At 34.8% G+C, this 20,650-nt stretch overlaps 2 protein-coding genes across 3 annotated transcripts in view; one reads left to right on the top strand and one right to left on the bottom strand.

Annotated features, from left to right (window-relative positions):
* The window catches only part of kkv (hyaluronan synthase-like protein kkv), a 217,316-nt gene extending 206,568 nt beyond the window's left edge, over positions 1-10,748 (bottom strand). The window contains exon 1 of one of the 2 annotated variants that reach the window (XM_069835543.1): positions 10,529-10,748. The gene's annotated coding sequence lies outside the window, so the exon portion shown is untranslated. The remainder of the gene's footprint in view (positions 1-10,528) is intronic. The other variant, XM_069835542.1, reaches the window with a different exon arrangement.
* LOC138706364 (uncharacterized) overlaps positions 1-20,650 on the top strand; it is a 201,090-nt gene that overhangs the window by 80,615 nt on the left and 99,825 nt on the right. The window contains exon 3 of the mRNA XM_069835552.1: positions 15,027-15,112. The gene's annotated coding sequence lies outside the window, so the exon portion shown is untranslated. The remainder of the gene's footprint in view (positions 1-15,026; positions 15,113-20,650) is intronic.

The raw sequence follows: 20,650 nt of genomic DNA, 5'->3' as shown, positions 1-20,650 counted from the left end.
GCTGCCGTGTTAGAAAGTCGTGTCCATGCAAATGTTAGTGTGCGAATCATCTTGGCGATACCTCAATCAAAAAGTAATTGCAGTGATAACCGCGTAACGTAACAGACGCCTTCTGTGCTGCGAGAAAAAATGTGTAAAAAGCGTGTAGGCTATAATTTCTATGAAGCTTCTAGATGAGCAGCTGTTCTGATTCGTGGCAAATAAATTTAATATTCACTGAGGATCTTAAATTCATTCTCGGAATGAAGTTGTTTTAGCTTGTTTCTTATTGTTTGCATACATTATTTATCTATTTGATTTCTTGATTGCTTGATTGATTGCTTGCTTGCTTGATTGTTTGCTTGATTGCTTGATTGGTTGAGTGATTGCTTGATTATTTGTTTGTTTATGTATTCATTTATTTTCTCATATGTGCTGTAAATATTTGACTTAATTTTGTGGCTTGTTTGTTACGCTTCCTCCCTCCCTTTCTTACATATTTTATTCTTGTTTTATTTCTTATGATCCTCTTATCTCGGTTTCCTCTGGCCTCGTCTGGTCGGGACAAGTTACCTGGTTGAGGTTTTTCCCGGTGTTTTCCCTCAACCCAATATGAGCAAATGCTGGATAACTTTCGGTGCTGAACCCCGGACTCTTTTCACCGGCATTATCACCTACATCTCATTCAGACGCTAAATAATCTAAGATGTTGATAAAGCGTCGTAAAATACCTACTAAAGAAAAATCTGAAGGCGATATGTAGAAGATATTCGAAACAACGAATCTAGCTGAAATTGTAAGTTGTGATATCCGCAACGTTTGTGTTCTCCGTCGCTGGATCCTTATTCAAATCTCTGGACAGTGCGCCCCAAATATGGTATTTCTTAGACGTTTTATTCTCTGTTAGGGTAAGCCTCTTGGTAGGTTTCAGATCATAGATTTGCTGTTGAATCTTATGTCTCTTCTCTGATTAATTGTAATGAGGAATTTAATGAATATGCAAAATCTTGTAGCATATGCAAAAATGGAGGAAAATGGAAGTTGTGGAAGTTCAGAGAAGTTGCGACTGTAAATTTATAAGAGTTTGAAGATGGCGAAAATATGCAGAGTGAGTGAGTGAGTGAGTGAGTGAGTGAGTGAGTGAGTGAGTGAGTGAGTGAGTGAGTGAGTGAGTGAGTGAGTGAGTGAGTGAGTGAGTGAGTGAGTGAGAAAAAATGTTAGCTAAACAAAACTTTCAATCCGTGCTGTAGATTCGAGGAAGAAAAAAGGAGACATAAAAGCTGTAACTAGGCTAACTCAAAAAATAATGTTGGATTTCCAGCCTTTGTTGAAACTTATTATTTTCAACTTTTCGAAATTATTTTTTTAGGTTTCATCAGTAAGATTGTATTACACAAGATCTCAAGACAAATTTGTATTTCTGAAACGCCAAAGATATAAAACATTCAAGCATCAATACACAGTTGAAAAATTAAAAATTTTCTTCTCCATACAGTCACATTGAAAGAGCAGGCCACACATGATAGGCCTACCTATAACCACTTTGTTAACTCTGCATTAAGGTGACCATTCTTGAATCTTGATGAGGGGAGTTTTATATCATTTAAATAACTAACTGAAGCGTAGGACTCGCGATCCACGGGTTCCACCACAAAAGGTGCATAAACACAATATTCCACCACCCAAGTGAACAATGCGTGTGCAAAATATGTGACCAAAAGTGTGAACTATATCACTTTAACCTATGCAAAAAAGGATAGGGACACTAAATGAATTTATAAAAGCAAGTGCATAGAAAAGGACAAGAACACTAAAGGAACTTATAAAAGCAAGTGCATAGAAAAGAACAAGGACACTAAAGGAACTTATAAAAGCAAGTGCATAGAAAAGGACAAGAACACTAAAGGAACTTATAAAAGCAAGTGCATAGAAAAGAACAAGGACACTAAAGGAACTTATAAAAGCAAGTGCATAGAAAAGAACAAGGACACTAAAGGAACTTATAAAAGCAAGTGCATAGAAAAGGACATGAGTAAATGAACTTATAAAAGCAAATTTATAGAAAAGGACATGGACACTAAATGAACTTACAAAAGCAAATGCATAGAAAAGGACAAGGACACTAAAGAAACTTATAAAAGCAAGTGCATAGGCACATATCGAGTGCTCATTCGAGTGCAATTTAATTTATTATTAATAACTAACTGAAAGGTATTTTAGGCCGTTCTCTGTTGGTAATTCTTTGTGATAAACATGTTTGTAACGAACCTTAACGTTAGATCTTCATGATAACTACAGGAATGCATACCTTAGAATTCTGAAACCATGACGCTTTTCTTTCACTTCCTGAAGGTTATTTCTTTTTATCCATAGAATCCTCTCTAAGTTCATATTTCACAGTGATTTCATAAACCATATTCTAAATATTTACCGTGACGGAAATGTAAGAGTATTTGACAATTCTTTAATGTCCATTGTGACATTATTCATGCCAACGTCAAGAGAAATTCTGTTCTTCCGGAAATTAAACTTAGCATATAAATATATCCGCGTTGAAGATAATTATTTGTCCGTACTATTGTGATGTAATTGTTTAATAACCTTTAACAATTACAATGTTTTAGTTTTAGTTTTCCATTGTTAATATATTGTTCTGTGCTATATAGAGTAGCTATTCAAATCTATAGCTACATTAAATTAGTGCATTAATGTAGCAACTCAAAAGTGCTAGTTTAGAGAAAATGACTTCTAAGTTTCAAATGATGAAATTTAATATAGTTATTTACGTTACAAGACCGTTATGTAGAACTTAACATGCGAGCATGAAATTTAACTAAACGAGCGACAGCGAGTTTAGTTATCCATGATTATGTTGAGTTCTTGTAACGGTCGTGTATTGTACAACCTTTTATGGTATTTTGAATCATATTCGTATGTCTTAAGAGAAAATAAATTAATAATTGTATTTTGCATGTTGTTGAAACTGAAATTGTTGAGAATTTATGAATAAAATAACAATCGAGAAACGTCTAAATCGGTTACTATGTTAGGGAAAACGTCATCTGTTAGTGATAGGAAAATAAAACAAAAGTGTTTGCTACAAATGGTTTTGTCTGAGATTAATTTGTAAAAATGGATTGCATTGAAATTCTTAACGAAATATTGGTAGAAGCAGAACAAGCAAGCCAAAGAGCTATAGCAGGAAAATCGCGAGTTCGATATTATAAGGAACTGTCACTATTCAATGAATAGCGAAAAAAGGCGGCGGTTAAATGAAACGGTTGTGTAGCTCGTTAAGTGTAAAATAAAAGGTACTAGCCCGTTAAGTTGTACTTTACTTACATAGATGCATCTCTGTTAAACAATCTTTACGATTCAAAATATACCATAAATATATTTCCTGTGCCTGGTACCAGAGAGTGTGATGTATAAGGTATCGTAATAGATCTAATAAGTTCGTAATGCCGGGTCGTAGTGCTCCCCTCCTTAAATTCGATTCAATTTAATTACGTGCCACATGAACTAAAGTAAACAAATGAACATGGTACATATTCCAATATCTAGCCAGCACTATCGAGTCTTAAACAGTTGATGTCGGTGAGTGAGGGTAAAGCAAATGCCAGACATAGGGGAAGTTGGTGAATTTTATGTTTACGTGATTTGTTTTAATCAATTAATTTATGGAGAGATGCGATGTGTCGCAAGAGCAATGCTTCAACTATATTAAGAACGAGTTCCTCATTATGTCGGCTTCGTGCACGTTGAAAGTTTATTGCTGCTGCCCAGAGACTTAAGATCGAAATGGAATCGGGATGATACTGACCAGTAGGGGAGAAGTTGGTAATATGGAACAATCTTTTTCCACAGTCTCTAATCTGAAAAGAACGAAGTTAAAAATGGGATTTGAGGTGATCCCTTATAAGAGTATCATTTCTCCTTATGTGTGCAAAGTCATAACATGATTATATCAAGGAATCAGGTGTTATGTTTTAGAAATTTATCATGCCGCATAATTGGACTTCCAGAAAATAAGGTTGCAATATGGGACAGTCAAACTGCTTGCGTAAATTCTAAAAAATTAAGTCTGGATCACATACAATGTTTAAGATATGAATGCTGGTAACACATTAGACACAGAATTCATATGAAAGTCAATGTCTTGATAGTTAAGTAAAAAATATGAAGTTCTCAGTTTTATCTTCGGCACCTTTCACGCACGTACCTTACACAAAAATTAGAAATTTCTAAGACTCTAGTTTTGTCCTGGACATCTATTTTTCTCACACGAATAGTAATGTTGTAATATAGGACAACCTTCTCTCATAATACCACCAATCATACCATTACATAAAACATTGAATAAATTTAATTTACAATGGCATTTAATTTATATGTTGCTGGGCATTACAAATATATACCTCCTACTTTCTTTTACGCTTAAAGAGAATTCCTCTACTTTAATCTCATTGCAGACAAAGACTACCCGAGGAGGAAAATATGCCACTGTACGTAACAGATAGCGCCACTAATTTCAGAAAAACAGCTGTATTCCATTTTACAACCCCGTCCCATATTACCACCTTCTCCTCCGGCAACTTTTTATCACACATGCATGTTATTAGGCCTATATTAAATGAAAATATGCGATAGAAGAAAACTTCTTTTTACTTGGTTATTTAACGATTCTGTAACAACTAGGAAGTTATTTAGTGTTGATAGGATTTGTGATAGATATTTGGCGAGATGAGGCCGAGAATTCGCCATAGATTAACTGACATTTACCTTATGGTTGGGGGAAAACCTCGTAAAATAACCCAACTAGGTAATCAGCCCAAGCGGGAATCGAACTCGCGTCCGAGCGCAACTCCGAATCGGCAGGCAAGCGACTTAGTCATCTGAGCTACGCCGGTGGTTAGAAATCTTTTTAGGCGGACTGATCGGGTAATAGCTGTACTTTAGATTAGGACATAATACGAGTACATCAACGAAGTCAGAGGAAAATAATGAAATCAATTAAATCAAGTAAATTTATAACCAAGATTCATCATAATGTTCGCTGATGATGAAGTTTCTTTTTCAAATAAGTAAAAATATTTCGAAAGGGCTTTGAAATAGCCTACTTTACACTTCTTTGAATTGTTAAATAAGCTAAACATCCATACACAAAAGATTTCTTGCTTTATATAGGAGACAGTAACTAATACCAGTTAGCGTTTTCATTTACTTAGACTGCGTAGCTATTTGTCATCATGAACTCAAAAATTTAAGTTAAAAAATTTAAGACTTGCAGAAAATGTAAAAGGGCCGTAATTATATGAGTGAAATAGTTAAATACTATACATTTACAGCAATCCCAGAGGTCAGAGTTACAGACTAAAATCAAAACAACTGAACTTAAGAACTTTAGCAGCATATGGATGGCCATAGGAGAAAGAGAGTTATCCGCAACCAACTAAAAATCTCAAATACAAGGTGACTAACTGATAACAAGAACATCTTATGAGAAAAATCCCTGGAGTGGACATTGGCAGAGTATAGAAAGACATTATTTTGATGAGTTGGAAAGATCAGATTAACTCTGAGATGGAGAAGGCTTCATCTAGTCTGAATTTAATTCTTGGTCTTCATGACTTTAATTTGATAAGTATTTATTATTGGTGTGATAAATAGATGACAATATGTTGGCAAATAGAAAAATATTTCTAAGAATATTGATGTGATCTATTTTAAGACAAAATTTTGATATTTTATAGAAGCACTAAAGACCTCTGTTGTCCACCGCTGTGGAATAATGGTTAGCATGCCTTATCGTGAAACGAGCGGGCCCGGGTTCAAATTCTTGTTGGTACAAATTATCTGGTTGAGATTTTTCCGAGGTTTTCCGTCAACTCTTAAGAGCAAATCTGGATAACTTTCGGTGTTGCACCCTGAACTCATTTCACCGGCATTATCACCTTCATCTCATTCATGCGCTAGATAACCATAGCAGTTGATAAAGCGACGTAAAATAACCAATTAAAAATACCTCTGTTGGGGTAGTGAGCTATAGGGCGATTAAACCCTATATCTCTTCTCCAAATTCAGCATGCTATTCGCAGCTAACTCTTTCGTTTTGTATAGATGATGATGATTATTATTAGGCTATTGTTATTATTATTATTATTATTATTATTATTATTATTATTATTATTTAGTTTCCTATCTCAATCTCATTATGCCTGTTGTCGAAACTCAAGGTCAAATTGACTCAATTTATTTTGATTTTAGCAAAGCATCTGATGTTGTTCCTCACAAAATTTTATTAAACAAATTAAGTAATTTCGGTCTCTCCACGAACTACGTGAATTGGTTTGAAAACTATTTAACAGATAGACAATCTTGTGTTAGACTAGATAATTCTCTCTCGGATCCATTTAATAGTTTATGTGGAGTCCCTCAAGGGTCTACTTTGAGGCCTCTCTTATTTTTATTATTTATAAATGACATAAGTAAAAGAATAAGTTCTAGCTTTCTTTTATTTGCGGATGATCTCAAAATCTTTCTCAAAATTAGTAGTTTGGCTGATTGTCAAATTCTTCAAAAGGATATCAATTCAATTGCACTTTGGACTGTTGAAGACGGAATGAAAATTAATCAATCCAAAACTTTTGCTATTTCTTTCTCACGTAAAACAACCTCCCAAAAATTTAATTATACTCTTAATAATGTCATAATTACTAGGAAAGATACTATTAGAGATCTTGGTGTCTTACTTGATTCTAAATTATATTTCCATGATCATGTGCAATATATTTATACCCATCCATTAAGAATGCTTGGTCTAATTAGATCTATAACTTATTCTTTTTCTACTCCTATGTGCTTATTAATTTTATACTATACATTGGTCAGATCCAAGCTTGAATATGCATCTGTAGTATGGAACTCTATTACTTCCACTGACTCGGCTAAGCTAGAGAATATTCAAAGAAAATTTATTTCCCTTTGTTCTTATAGATTTTTACCTAATTCTGATGATTATAAATATGAGATTAACTGTAAATATTTTAATTGTTGTAGTTTATTTGCCAGACGTCAAGATCTTGATTACTTATTTTTTGTAAAGTTCTTAAGGGTGATATTGATTGTGAATCTTTCCTAAGCAATATCAGTCTTCGTATTCCTGCTAAGGGTTTAAGATATCATAAAATGTTTTACAATAGAAATTCTAAATCTCTCTCTCCGGTCTGCAGATGTATAAAATATGCTAATTTGCATGGATCAAACTTGGATCCATTTAATGTGTAGTATATACTTTGAAGTTTTATATCAGTTTTCATTTATATCTTTTGTTTAAACATGTATTTTAATATTATTCTCGCTATCTTTTATATCATTTTGTTATTTATTAATTTACTTGATTCCATCCTTTCATTTTCAAATATATTTACTTTTAATCTCATTATGCTATGTAGTTTAGTCATCCATTTTATCCCGTCCATTCATTGTCATTATTGTCGTTGTATTGTAATACTATTTTATATGATTCCATTCTTCATTTATGATTCCATTATTTCATTTGTAATTATCATTTTAATTAATTGTCATTAATTTAATTATTTCTTTGTACTTTTATTGTATACTATTGCCAATGTTTTTGTTATACTGTTTGTGCTGAACTGTAATTGGCCTCTGGCTGTTGTACAGCACATTAAATATAAGTAAAATAAATAAATAAATAAATAAATAATTTACTTCAGTCCTCATTGTAAATTGTAACAGCAATGATCAGAAGATTTAAATATCCTGTTATGAGTCTGGCAAGACCAGTTTGGTTTCTTCTGGTAGCTGTGAAGAAATTCACTTTCTCCTGCTTGTTATCGAATCCGTGACCTTCATTATTGCCATCACTTTACCGAAGTCGTCATTATCATCGTCATCCGTGGCTTGGACCTTTTCAGTTTCTATCGATCTCCGTGTTCAAAGTTGTGTTTCCAAAACCCTTTCTCTTCATATTAAATGTATCTTCTTTCTCAGATACTGGCATGTATTTTTGACTTCGTCTTCGGTTTTTAGCCCTTTCTGTATAAGTTTGATTAATAATAGCATGCACATAGTAACATTTTTTTTATTTTAGAACTAGTACCAACTTGTGTTAAAGGAATTGTTCAAAGTGGTATCCGTCTACATTCACATATTCTTGACATACTTTGATGAAAATTGTATTCAAGTTCTAAGAAAACCTAAACAAATAAGTATAAAGAAAAAAACTCACACTATAGACCGACTTCGAGGCAGTAGCAAGCATTATGGAAATAGAAATTTTGAATTTCATCGAAAGTTGTCGAGAATATGTATATGCAAACGGACATCACTTTGAACAACTCCTATAACATAGGTTAACACTCATTATGAAATAAAAATATAATTGTTTGAATGCTACGTTAATTAAATTTAAATGAGTAAAAATGTGCGGGAGATTACAGATCGATTATGACTAAACCTCGGATGTTTAATCTCTTTTAGAGTAGGCTGAACAATACGTTCTTTAATGCACCTAGTTTCAGGCAATATTATCGCTCGAGAGTTTCTCGTGTTGCATACATTTAGGGATTCTACATAAAATTGTTGTTACCTATCCTAGCTTAAAAATCCGAGATTAATTATGACGCAATCTACGCCGGCCATCCAAGCATGCCTGATGCGCGTGCCGGGAGCCAAGCTGAACGCTCTGTATTTTAATTTTATTTTACTTATGAGTATCTTAAAGTTCCTCTTTATATGTTTTCATTTAAACTTTTACTTATTCTATGATTGTTAACTTCTAGTTACACTACTGCTGTGAAATGATCTCTTGAACTAATATAATGCGACTGCGGTAAGAAATGGAAGCTATAGAAGCAAACGCTTTTGATTTGACACAACATTAATCTAAGCCTTTGCAAGGCTGTTCAGCATCATCGAACTCCATAATAGGTTTCATTATTGTGATTCTGATTACGCAGAAAATTTAAGAAATAACCTTAACAACAAATAACCACTTATGGGGGTGTTATTTTTTAGTTGTAAAAGAAAAATCTGTACTTCCAGTGCCTTAAAATTCGATATACATATATATATATATATATATATATATATATATATACACATAATGTTTATATACTACAGTATATACTGCGCGTTTATTCCATTTTTTGTCGCATTTGGTGACCTCCTTTGCCCTTAGTTTAATGTTTGCTTGTGTGATACACTTCAATATCAATATGATTTGTAACTTCATCTTCCATATGTCTTAATTTTATTACGAACATATTAAAATAATGTATACTACAATATTTTTACCATTTATCACCATCTAGGAGACCTTTTAAATGAAGACAGTCTATACGTACAAAACTATTGCCCAACATTTTGCCATGAAAAACCTTAGTTTTTGTACACTATTAATTTAGTTTTTGTACACTATTAGTTTAGTTTTTTGTACACTATTAGTACTTCTTGAAGTGTTAAAATTTTTTAAGAGTAGGTCTATAAGCATGTTGACATTTGTCAGTACTATTACTGACATTACGAAAGAATGTGCGAAGTACTTATCGAAATTGAACGATCTATCGGTTCAGTAATAGTAAGGGAGAACAGTTTTCCTATCCAAATAATATATAGTAATTAGAATTACTTTTATGAACAGAGAAACAAAGCTTGGTAATTAATTACTCGTGTCTCGTATTCCATTTGTGAATATAATACTGTTCCATTTCCATATTGCGTTTCACAGACAGCAAGCGAAATTGTTTACCATCACATATTCATTTAAAAGCCCAGGTCATAATTAAATTCCCGTATGGACAATTACAGTAAAATTCTCATTCTTTCTTTCTGACACATCCATTTTGAAGTATTTTTTTTCTTTGATAACCTCGTATCTAACTATTAAACACACTACTAAAGTAATTGCCGTTATGAATTTAAATAATAAATTAAAATAAACTCCACTTCCTCAATAAAATAAACAGTTGGAAATTGAATAATTCAACCTTTTGAGTGGCAGTGTTTAACCGAGATGTCATTATTTTGATAGGGTTTTTTTTTCAGTAATCTTTAATAATCGCATCACATGAAGAAAATATATAAACAAACGTAACACAAGACTGCCAGACGTTTTGATTGTTCTAGATTTAAGAATGAATGGAAAATATTTCTTCAAAAGCTAGTATCAGGTAAAGTTTATTAAGTCATTATGTGCGGCCATCTGTCATAAAATAATAATTAAAACAATATTCTTTAATTAATGTAATTCTGAGAGTAACGGTGATTTCAATCACATGTGACAATATTTTGAAACTTTTTACATATTAACGCCAAAATAAACTGAGTGACACAAAATAGGTAAATTTTTTTTACTGTTGGCTACGAGGCAAATGATTTTTTTTTTTTTTAGAGATTATATCAATGAGATTTTGATAGGTCGTAATTCCCACCCTTCTGTCATAAAAGGATTAAAGCACTGCATACGAAACACAGTAATATTCTACGTGAAAGTAGATGTCGATTAAAAATAAATACTTCTTACCTGTGACTTTCGAGACGTTATGGTTATTCCTTCTCTCTTCAGATAATTTGAAATTTTGCTCCCTAAAGGCCGTGAAGGTTAGGAACTGTTGTCATCCATGATGCTCGATTCCTAGCATTCTAGCATATGTTGTGAAAGGCCACCGAACTCACATGCGCGCACTCACAAGACACTGCACTCCAGGCGAACAGCAGCCAACTGACTGGCCGCAGTTACTTCTCTCAAGAAACCTCGTGAAAGCGAGGAACAAACTGGTTGATGACGTCACGTTTCTTCTCCAGCACAACAATGCTCTAACCTGCGAGATATTAAAGAGACACTATTCTTCGTGGCAACCAGACATCGCCATGGTGTTCATTGTCGATGACAGTGATGTTATCCTTCTGGGTTCTACAACAGGAGACTTCAATGCGGGTATAAGAAAATAATTTTTCATTTCATTTTCCCATTGGATAACAAAGGCAGTGTCGTATTTTACTTAATAGTGCTACTTCTTTCCTAAACTCCTTTTTTCTCGTATAGGTTATTATGACCATTTTCTTCTCTCCTCTCCTTTCATCATTTCTTGCTATGCCCTTATTTCTCTTTCCTTCATTTCTTCCCCTTCTCATATATTTATCTTTCTTAACCTTGTTACTTTCCTCACAATTTTCTCCACCGATGCTTATTTTTCTTTTTCTCATTCTTCTCCTTGACCTTCTAATTCTCTTTTCTTCTTTATTTTTTCACTTTTTCCCTCATTTTTCTCTCTATCCTATTTCTCTTCATTTATTTCTCTTTTCGTCTACTTCTTTCTTATCTTTATCGTTTCTTGTACTTTTCTTCGTCATTATCTTTCTCTTCTTTCGCCTTCCTCTCAAGTTATCTTCTTCTCTTCTACTCTTTGTTATATTTTATCTCCATGCTTTCACCCATCACTCTTTGCTTTCTCTTCATCTTTCTTTCCTTCTATTTTAGACCCGTTAATGTTCTATTTTCCTTCTGCTTCTCTACCAAATTCTCTTTTTTCCTCTCCTCTTTCTCTTTATCTTTCTTCCCCTTCTCTTCCCCCTTATTTCCCTTCTGCTTCTCCAAGTTATCTCTTTCTTCTGCTTTTCTTCCTCGTTGTCTTTCTTCGCTTCCTCGTTATCTCTTTCTTCTTCTGCTTCTTTTTCTCGTTGTAACACTTCTTCTGCTTCTTTTTCTCGTTACTTCTCTTCTTCTGCTTCTCTTGCTCGCTACCTTTCTCTTCTTCTCTTCCTCATTATCCCTCTTCTACTACTCTTCGTCGTTATTTTCTCCTTCTTCTGCTTCTCTTCCTCGTTATCGTCCACACCTGTGGAGTAACGGCTAGCGCGTCTGGCCGCGAAACCAGGTGGCCCGGGTTCGATTCCTGGTCGGGGAAAGTTGACTGGTTGAGGTTTTTTTCAGGGGTTTTCCCTCAACCCAATATGAGCAAATGCTGGGTAACTTTCGGTGTTGGATTCCGGACTCATTTCACCGGCATTATCACCTTCACCTCATTCAGACGCTAAATAACCTAAGATGTTGATAAAGCGTCGTAAAATAACCTATTACTTTTCCTCGTTATCTCTTTCTTCTGCTTCTCTTTCTCGTTACCTCTCTCTTCTTCTCTTTCTCGTTACCTTTTTCTTCTTCTCTTCATCATTATCCCTCTTCTACTTCCCTCCGTCATTACTTTTCTCTTTTTCTCTTTTTCTGCTTTTCTTCCTCTTTCTCTCTTTCCTTCTTCTTCTTCTTCTTCTTCTTCTTCTCTTTCTCGTTAGCTTTCGCTTCTTATTCCTCTCTTCTTCGTTCTCTTTCCGCCTTTCTTCCTCGTTATCGCTCTCTTTCTCTTTCTACTTATCTCTCTTCTATTTACCTTCATCATTATCTCTCTTCTTCTGCTTCACCACCGCGTTATACCTTCTTCTGCTTCACTTCCTCGTTAACTCATTCTTCTGCTCCACTTCCTCGTTATCTCCTTCTTCTGCTCCACTTCACCGTTATATCTCTTCACCTCCTCGTTATCTACTACTTCTACTTCACTTCCTTATCTCGTCTTCTGCTTCACCTCGTTATTTTCCTTCTTTGCTTCACTTCCTCGTTATCTCTTCTTCTACTTCACTTCATTATCTCCCTCCTTCTCCTTCACTTCATCTCCCTTCTTCTCCATTTTCTCGTTCTCTCTCTTCTTCTGCTTCTCTTCGTCATTCTCTCTCTTCTTTTGCTTGGCTTCCTCGTTATCTCTCTCATTTTTTCTCATTACCTTTCTTTGTAATTCTCTTCTTCGTTACCTTTTCATTTTTTCGACTTCTATTTATCGAAGTTCCTTCTTCTTCGACTTTCTCTTTCTCCTTTCATTTTTATTGATGCTCTTTTCCTCCCTATATTTCATCCTTCCTTCTACTTCCATTTCGCATCTACAATTTCTTCTCTATTCCTATCTTATTTTTCTTCCACTTCTCTCCCTCGTTCTCAACTTCCTTTTTTCATATTTCCTATTTTATTCCACTTCTTTCTCCTTATCTCTTTTATTTTCTTCTTCACATCCCGTTCTCCATATTCTATTTATCTTGTATGCCCTCTTATTCTTTTTACTCTTCTTCGTCTCCATTTGCAAGCTTCTTTCTTGTTCCGTTTTCTTTTCATTCCCTCCTTTGCTTTCAAAATGTTTTCCGAGATTTCAAGATATGTCAAAGTTGCCTCGACTGTAAAAGCGTTGAAAAACGAGTCGCAACGTCTCAGCAATCGCAAGAAATGAACGAACCAGGACGCCATGTTACTTTCGTTGATACGGTGGTGGTGTTCACGACGACGACGGAATTAATGACTAGTGAGTTGACATCGATATATATATATATTATTAAGGATGTGTACAATTTATATATATATATATATATATATATATATATATATATAAATTGTACACATCCTTAATAATAAATCTTCGACGCTTATATTATTACTAGCGAAGGAGAATCATTTCCGGTCCTGCACTTATGACTGGAACCTTTCTTTCTCCAAATCTTTGAAATGGACTCTCAGGTTGCAGTTTAAACAATAAGAAATTAGACTCACTGCCTAGCTTATGATATCTAATCGTTAGCCTCGATATGGTGTGATAAAGTGTTGTTCAGTTCCGGTTTTTTAAATTTCATCAACACTGTGGTGTTGTTCGGAACCTCAATTATATATTCAATTCAGAATCAAACATATCAAACGCATGCTGCAAGAATGTTATAAATTAGCGAGAGCTTATACGAATGCTATACTAAAATGAAACAATACCGACAGTGTCATTGTCGGTATTTTTAACAGTTTAATACATGCTTAATTGCAAAAGTATTGAAATATCATATAACTACATAATACCTAATTAAAACGAACCGGACGGACCATTATTTATTACGAGACGGAACGGAAACGTTTCTGAAATTCATTAACGTTTCGGTCCTTTCCGGTCCATTTCGATCCCTGTAGTACTCACAGGCATTTAGAATTTGACAGGACTATAAGATCACACTAGGCCTACTGAATATGCACAGACATGAACAAGAAACGAGCATTATGCGGCCCTGGACATGTCATTAATCAGTTTAAAATGAATCGAATGAAATGAGAATAAGGCATGAAGAACAATTGAAAGGTGTGCAAGCACGTGTACTTACGAGGGAATTTAGAACTGTAGGAAGAATTTGTGTAAGCTCTAAGTCAGTTGGCCACTTGTCTTACTCCGTTTTTCGCCGTTCCATTCAAGAAAACTGGAAACATTTTGAAGGGGCAAACAGAAAATGGACGTAACTTACACGTAAGGGGAGAGATCTCCCATAGCACCATCAGTAATATGGCTAAATAGCAGTAGGCCGTAGTCGCATTAAGATATTAGCCGGAACGGAGTGACGAGATGCGTATGCCGTTATCCTCGCTAGACGAAGGATCGAGCCCTTGGACTAACAAGCGAGTGAAGTCTGAGTAAGCTCGCCCGGAAGTACCCAAGTCGACTCGCGAAAGACAAAACATCGATTTGTGAACGCTTTAATTTGGAAAATTTCGAAAAGTATATGTACGTCCATAGAGCATTTCTTTTAGGACTCATCCCGACATTTTCTTAGTTTCGACCATGAGGGCACACTGTGGAAAGTAAATTAAAAGATAACTACAGTTTTGCAAACACCTTTAAAATAGTAACATTTATGCACATGAAATTAAGCTGGTCTAATTATCTATCATGACAGGAATGAATACTTAGCATATAACGCTTTCAGGAATCTTTTCCAAAGTGGCTTGTTTTGTTGTACGGTGACTGTACTATTGCTGACACGCTTAATGTGGTCATCATGAAATGGTATGAATGAAAATTTTAGTTAAACAATTTCCTTGTTTCTGAAGATATGTCACATCTCTGAGGACCAGTTTCCGTTTATTTGGCTTGTCACATTTATTCTCTTTCTTCTTGGTACAAATCTGCAAGATGTTTTCTTCCTTTTTAGATCAATCTTTTTCGTTTCTTTCACAGAGGAGGGTCCCGAAGGCTTACACCGCAGCCCGAAGCTTATTGTGTCCACCATTCCATGATTGTTGAAGTCGTAGAACTGCATTCCTGTAAGTATCGTGATTCAGCTTACACAACTCATGTCAGTTTCGACGAATTCCCGCGTTGACTCCCCTTTGTCCCCCTGAGATTTCTGCAATCTCCTCAGAATGATGCCATCTGTGTATTATCTTCTGGCTTAGTTGTTTCATGAGTGATGCCTTATTGGTGTCACAAGCGTAGCTCGAAGATAAGGAACTGGTCTGCTGATCAAAGGCTGTGCTCGGGCATGGGTTCGAATCCAGATTAGGCTGATTATCTAGTTGGATGTTTTCCGAGATTTTTCCCAACTGTAAGAAAATGTCGGACAATCCATAGCGATTTTTGTCTCATCTCGTTACTAACAATTTCACCGACTCTAGATAACCTCGCATTTGAAATATCGTCGTTAATAACCGATTAAAAGATTAAGAAACAAGTAATATACCTGGGATTTTTAGATAATGATAAAATGGTGAATATTACAAAGTGACCTAGACTTCCTCAACACTATTTCGTTGATAACTATAGCCTATTTATAGAATAATTTGTTTACAAACATTACAACAGTTACGGTGTACCTCTGACATTGTATGAAACTTAATAGTAGTCTGGAAATCTGTCCGTTATAAATTGTAGGTCCCATCTTAACATTGTGCAACCTAGTATCATAGGGTAATATCATTCATAATTTTTATCACTATGAAGTCGGATTTATCATCTTATAAATGATATTTCTATTCATCATTTATATTCTTTGACTACCATTAAAAAGTCTGTAATAAATGAAATCATGCACTCAGTTAAGATGAACTTTCTTTCTCTGAATTACACACAAATATTTTATTGTAATCCCAATAAGTGAGATATTGGATTTATTGTAAATGTACCTTATCCAATCAATTTCGCATAAATTCACAAAAAAAAATACATTTCATATATTGTATTCAATTGCAATATTCTTTCTGCGTATAAAAATCGATCAGTGAATTATGTTACATACACACACATAACAATATCCGGGCTGCTGTGATTGGACAGAATTGCGGCACTACTTTATCCGTCATGTGGCTGTCACTTTTAACTGTGTATATCTGTCACAGCTCGTTCGTACGAGAAAATAGGAAAAATGACGACTAAAGGAAGTAAATATGAATGCATTCCAGATCCATTGTCATGAACAGGCCTTTTAAGAGCGTCAGAGGCCTACTAATATGAATGAAAGACATAAAGGGCCATATTCACAGACATTCTTAGCGCGGGCTTCCGGTGGATGATCAGCGAATTAACGTTTTTCGTATTCATAAACCAGTGTTAATGATATATATGATATGATATGATATGATATGATATGATATGATATGATATGATATGATATGATATGATATGATATGATATGATATGATATATGATATGATATGATATATATATGATATGATATATATATATATATGATATGATGTGATGTGATGTGATGTGATGTGATGTGATGTGATATATGATATGATATGATATATGATATGATATGAATCCTGTACAAGTATTCAGTCGATAGCCGGGGCTAGTTTAGCACGCTCGTAGCGCGGGCTAGCGAAATGTCTATGAATAGCACTCGAAATAACTATTTTAATTGCCTACCTAATCAGAATCAGACAAGGCGCGGACTCCTTCCAGGAAACTCCCCTCTTTCTCTTCACCGCTGCTGCACTCAGCTGGGTTAATGGTGTCGCCCAGGCAGTCCGATTTCCAGAATTTCTCCTCTTCTCTACATGGCGTATGAACGACCGTCACATATCAGGGGTTACCAACTTTAAGCCTTTGTTTAGTAAGGTTCTGACTCATTAAGTTTAAAAGATTTATTATTTAGGGCAACATACCGTTACACTTTGCTCCAAACGACTTCTATGGGATTTAATACACAGTGATAAGGAGGGAGTCTTAACATTGTATGACCTGCTTGTTCTGCCGTAGAATCCAAAACACATTTGTCGAACTTCTTGTTAACGTTAGCTATCTTTATCTGTTCTATCAGTTCGTCCTTCACCATGTCCGTGCTGTATCCTATTCCTCTCGATCATATCTTTTTTCAGCCACTGCTTTGTGGGAACGCGATCCAACTTTACACTATGGTAGGATGCATTGTCCATAATAATTACACTATTAGGTGCAAGCAAAGACAAAATTCCTTTAAACCAATTTATGAAGACGTCGCCAGTCATCTCTTCATGATAGTCCACGGTTTTCTTTGATTCCATAATGAACTCTCCACACAACCATTTTCACTTCCTATGTGAAGTAAAATGAGACGCCTACCCTTCCAAGTTGGATTTTTTAACCCGGTAATCAGCCCTGACAAAAATGCCTGCTTTTTGTTTTTATAGTAGAATCTACCCACACTTCAGAAACAGCATGACCTTCGTCGACCCACGTCTCGTCAAGAAAATATAACTTACGTCCCTCTCGCCTATATTCCCGTATTTTCCTCAAATACTTTCTACGCCACAATAATATATCTTCGCGGTCAACAGTAATGTTCTTTCTATTTCTCTGTACAAATTCAAACCCGATCTCCCGCAGAATATTGTGAAGACTTACGTCTTCTTGAGGTTCGGCAAGTCTGGATCACTATTATAAAAGTCATTACTTTATTTATTGTAGGTGGCTCGTTCATTTAAAGAAAGTGATGCACTTTACGACGCAGTGCACTTCTTACAAACTCGTCACAGTTTTTTTTTTTGCGTTTACGCGTTTTACTCGCTGGAGATAAATGTCTTTTATTTATCACTTCACTGCGTGCAGAGTTAATGCTTGGTGAAGAAACACTAGTAAACTCTGCCTTCAAATTCACTATATCCTGAATACTTAATGTTAGATACTTTTCACAGAATTTACTGAACACATTCAGAACGGTTTGTCTTTCCAATGCTTTACATATTCTATGCGAGCAGCCATCTTGCAAAACTGAAATTTAAATTTCCGCTCTTCTCCTGCCTTCCATAGCATTTTCTGCGCATGCGCTATATGCCATAATTATAATATGTTAAGAGAAGAGATATTGGTCGGCCAAGAACAAGGTGGAAAGTTGAGGACGGAACAGGAGACTCTCCTACTCCATGAAGAGAAGAAGAAGAAGAAGAAGAATTATGAATTTGATATATTTTCGTAACTATATAACTAAACAATGTTTCAAATTGTTTTAGAAAATGATTGCTATGATTGTATTGAAGTGATAGGTTGATTTTGCGAAATACGCAGCGAACTACATTTTCACTTACGCCAAGTAGCACACAAGTTGTAAGGTTCCATCAATGACGTTATAGTCACTTACCGGTTCCATCAGCTACTCATACACGTGCTTTTGTTTACATGACAACATGTTCTAAGCCCGAAATTAGTCAGTGATGTATGCAATGGAGGGGAAAAGGAACTGGCCACCTTACTCCATTATCTCCTGGATTAGTTGCCTCATTAGTGTCTTTGAACTGTTGACTAAACATAGGCCTACATATAAAGATCGGTATTTGAAAAATGTTAATGTTAATGGCCCACAGTGGTAAATTTCTAATTCAAAAATAGTAGTTAAAAATAAACCCTTAGAACATGTGTCCCATTTTAATTATTTAGGTTGTAACATAACTTATGAAATAGGTAGAAATATTGATAATAATAGTAATTTATGTGACAAGAGACGTAATATTTTATTCATGAGTGGAAAGTTTATCTCCTAAGGCAAAGTCTCTGGAGATAATTACCACGAGTGAATAAAATTTATTAATTCTTGTGTTGCATACAATATTATTTTCCGCTACTAATATGTAAAGTAATATTTCTGTGAAAATAATTTTTAATTGATATTAAATATTAGGCTCATTTGTTATCGGTTTGATTCAAAGCCAACTGTTGTCCATGGTTAGTTCAACTAAATATTATGTACAGTTGGCTATGATTTAAAGAATAGTAATGAACACAACAGTGTCAGTCGCATTGGATACAGAATAAATAAATTAAAAATTTTTGTTCTTCGGAAGCAAAATGTTGTGTAAAGAAGTTTTCTTACTGGATGAAGTCCTTAATGTTGCCAAAGTGAATATGTCCACATTAGTTCCGTAGAAATCTGGATCTGTTTATCAAAAAGAATATAGGCCTGTTACTTTGTGAGTGGTGAGAAAGTAGGAACGTGAAAGGTATTAACAAAGAAATCATACTTCTTCTTCTTCTTCTTCTTCTTCTTATTTGGTATTACAGCCCAGGTGGGCCTTAACCTCCTCTATGGCTCTCTTCCATCCTTCTCTATCCATCGCCAACTCCCTCCAATTCCTTATTCCTAATCTATTCACATCCACTCGTACACAGTTCCACCATCTTGTTCTCGGTCTTCCTCTTAATCTGGTTCCCTGGTTCCATCTGGGTTGTTATTGAAGACAACCTTCACTTTCCTTGTTGTTTCCATCCTTGTGACGTGTCCTAACCATCTCAATCTTTGACATCTTATGTGCGCCTCCAAATCCGATTCCTTGTACAGAATCGTACTTCTAGGAGTATATAAAATATCAGCAGTGAATAAAACAAATTCCATTCACTCTTCCATTAAAGTCATTGTTTAGGTTGCTATGAGCGACTAAACAAAGTCCTCTTTACATATTATAAGATTAAGTAGTGGAAAAAAATAAATAAATTCCAGTAGATATGCAGAACAATAAACAGAACATTACAAAATAAAACAAGAAAAGAAACAAATTTAAAATTCTATAAAACAATGGCAGTACCAGCGCTGATGTATGGAATAGAGTCTTGGATTGTAAAAGAACAAGATGAGTAAATTACAAATTGCAGACGAGGTTTTTTGTAGAGTGAAAGGATGAACAAGAAGAGATTTGATACGTAAGACATCCGTGAATAATTAAATATCTACAATTTAAAATATAAAATAAAAGAATATATAGAAAAATGGAACACCTGTTTCGAATGACTAATGAACGAATTTTAGCACTGATACAACAGTACCAACCTAAAGCAAAAGAGATGTTCTACGATGAGGTGGAGTTGAATTCAATGTGAAGACGAAACAGACATTAAAGCCTAATTCATGAAGTGATGATGATGATGATGCTGATGCTGATGATGATGATGATGATGATGATATTAAAAACTGTCAGTGGTTTATAATGGGGCATTAAAGCGCGAAATTTTTACAGCTGGAATTATTTCTCACTACTCAATTTCCGTAAGTCTTTGTCTAACCAGTCACCATCATCGAGTCCTCTAGCATTCTCTATCATTCTTCCAGCTCTAGAGTGGACTTCCATGTTTTTTTCTTTCTGACAAGTTTCACTGCCATACGGTTTTTGGCCAACTGCCTTGATCCATGATCATACTATATCAGTCTATTTTTCTCAAATAGTATCTAATACATTGCCTTTAATTTTCAGAATTTCCCTTATTCTATTATTTTTTACATTTCCAGTGTTGACGTTTGGCAAGCAGTGATTTTTTTTCAATAATCCATCTCGAGGGATAGCAACATTTTTCCTTCCTTTATCATTTATCGAGTAAGCAGCAATACTGTTGAA

The sequence above is a fragment of the Periplaneta americana genome, chromosome 9 (assembly GCF_040183065.1).
Source record: "Periplaneta americana isolate PAMFEO1 chromosome 9, P.americana_PAMFEO1_priV1, whole genome shotgun sequence".
Lineage (NCBI taxonomy): Eukaryota > Metazoa > Arthropoda > Insecta > Blattodea > Blattidae > Periplaneta > Periplaneta americana.
The sequence above is the reverse complement of the archived record's forward strand: the minus strand, read 5'-3'. Positions and strand labels throughout refer to the sequence as shown.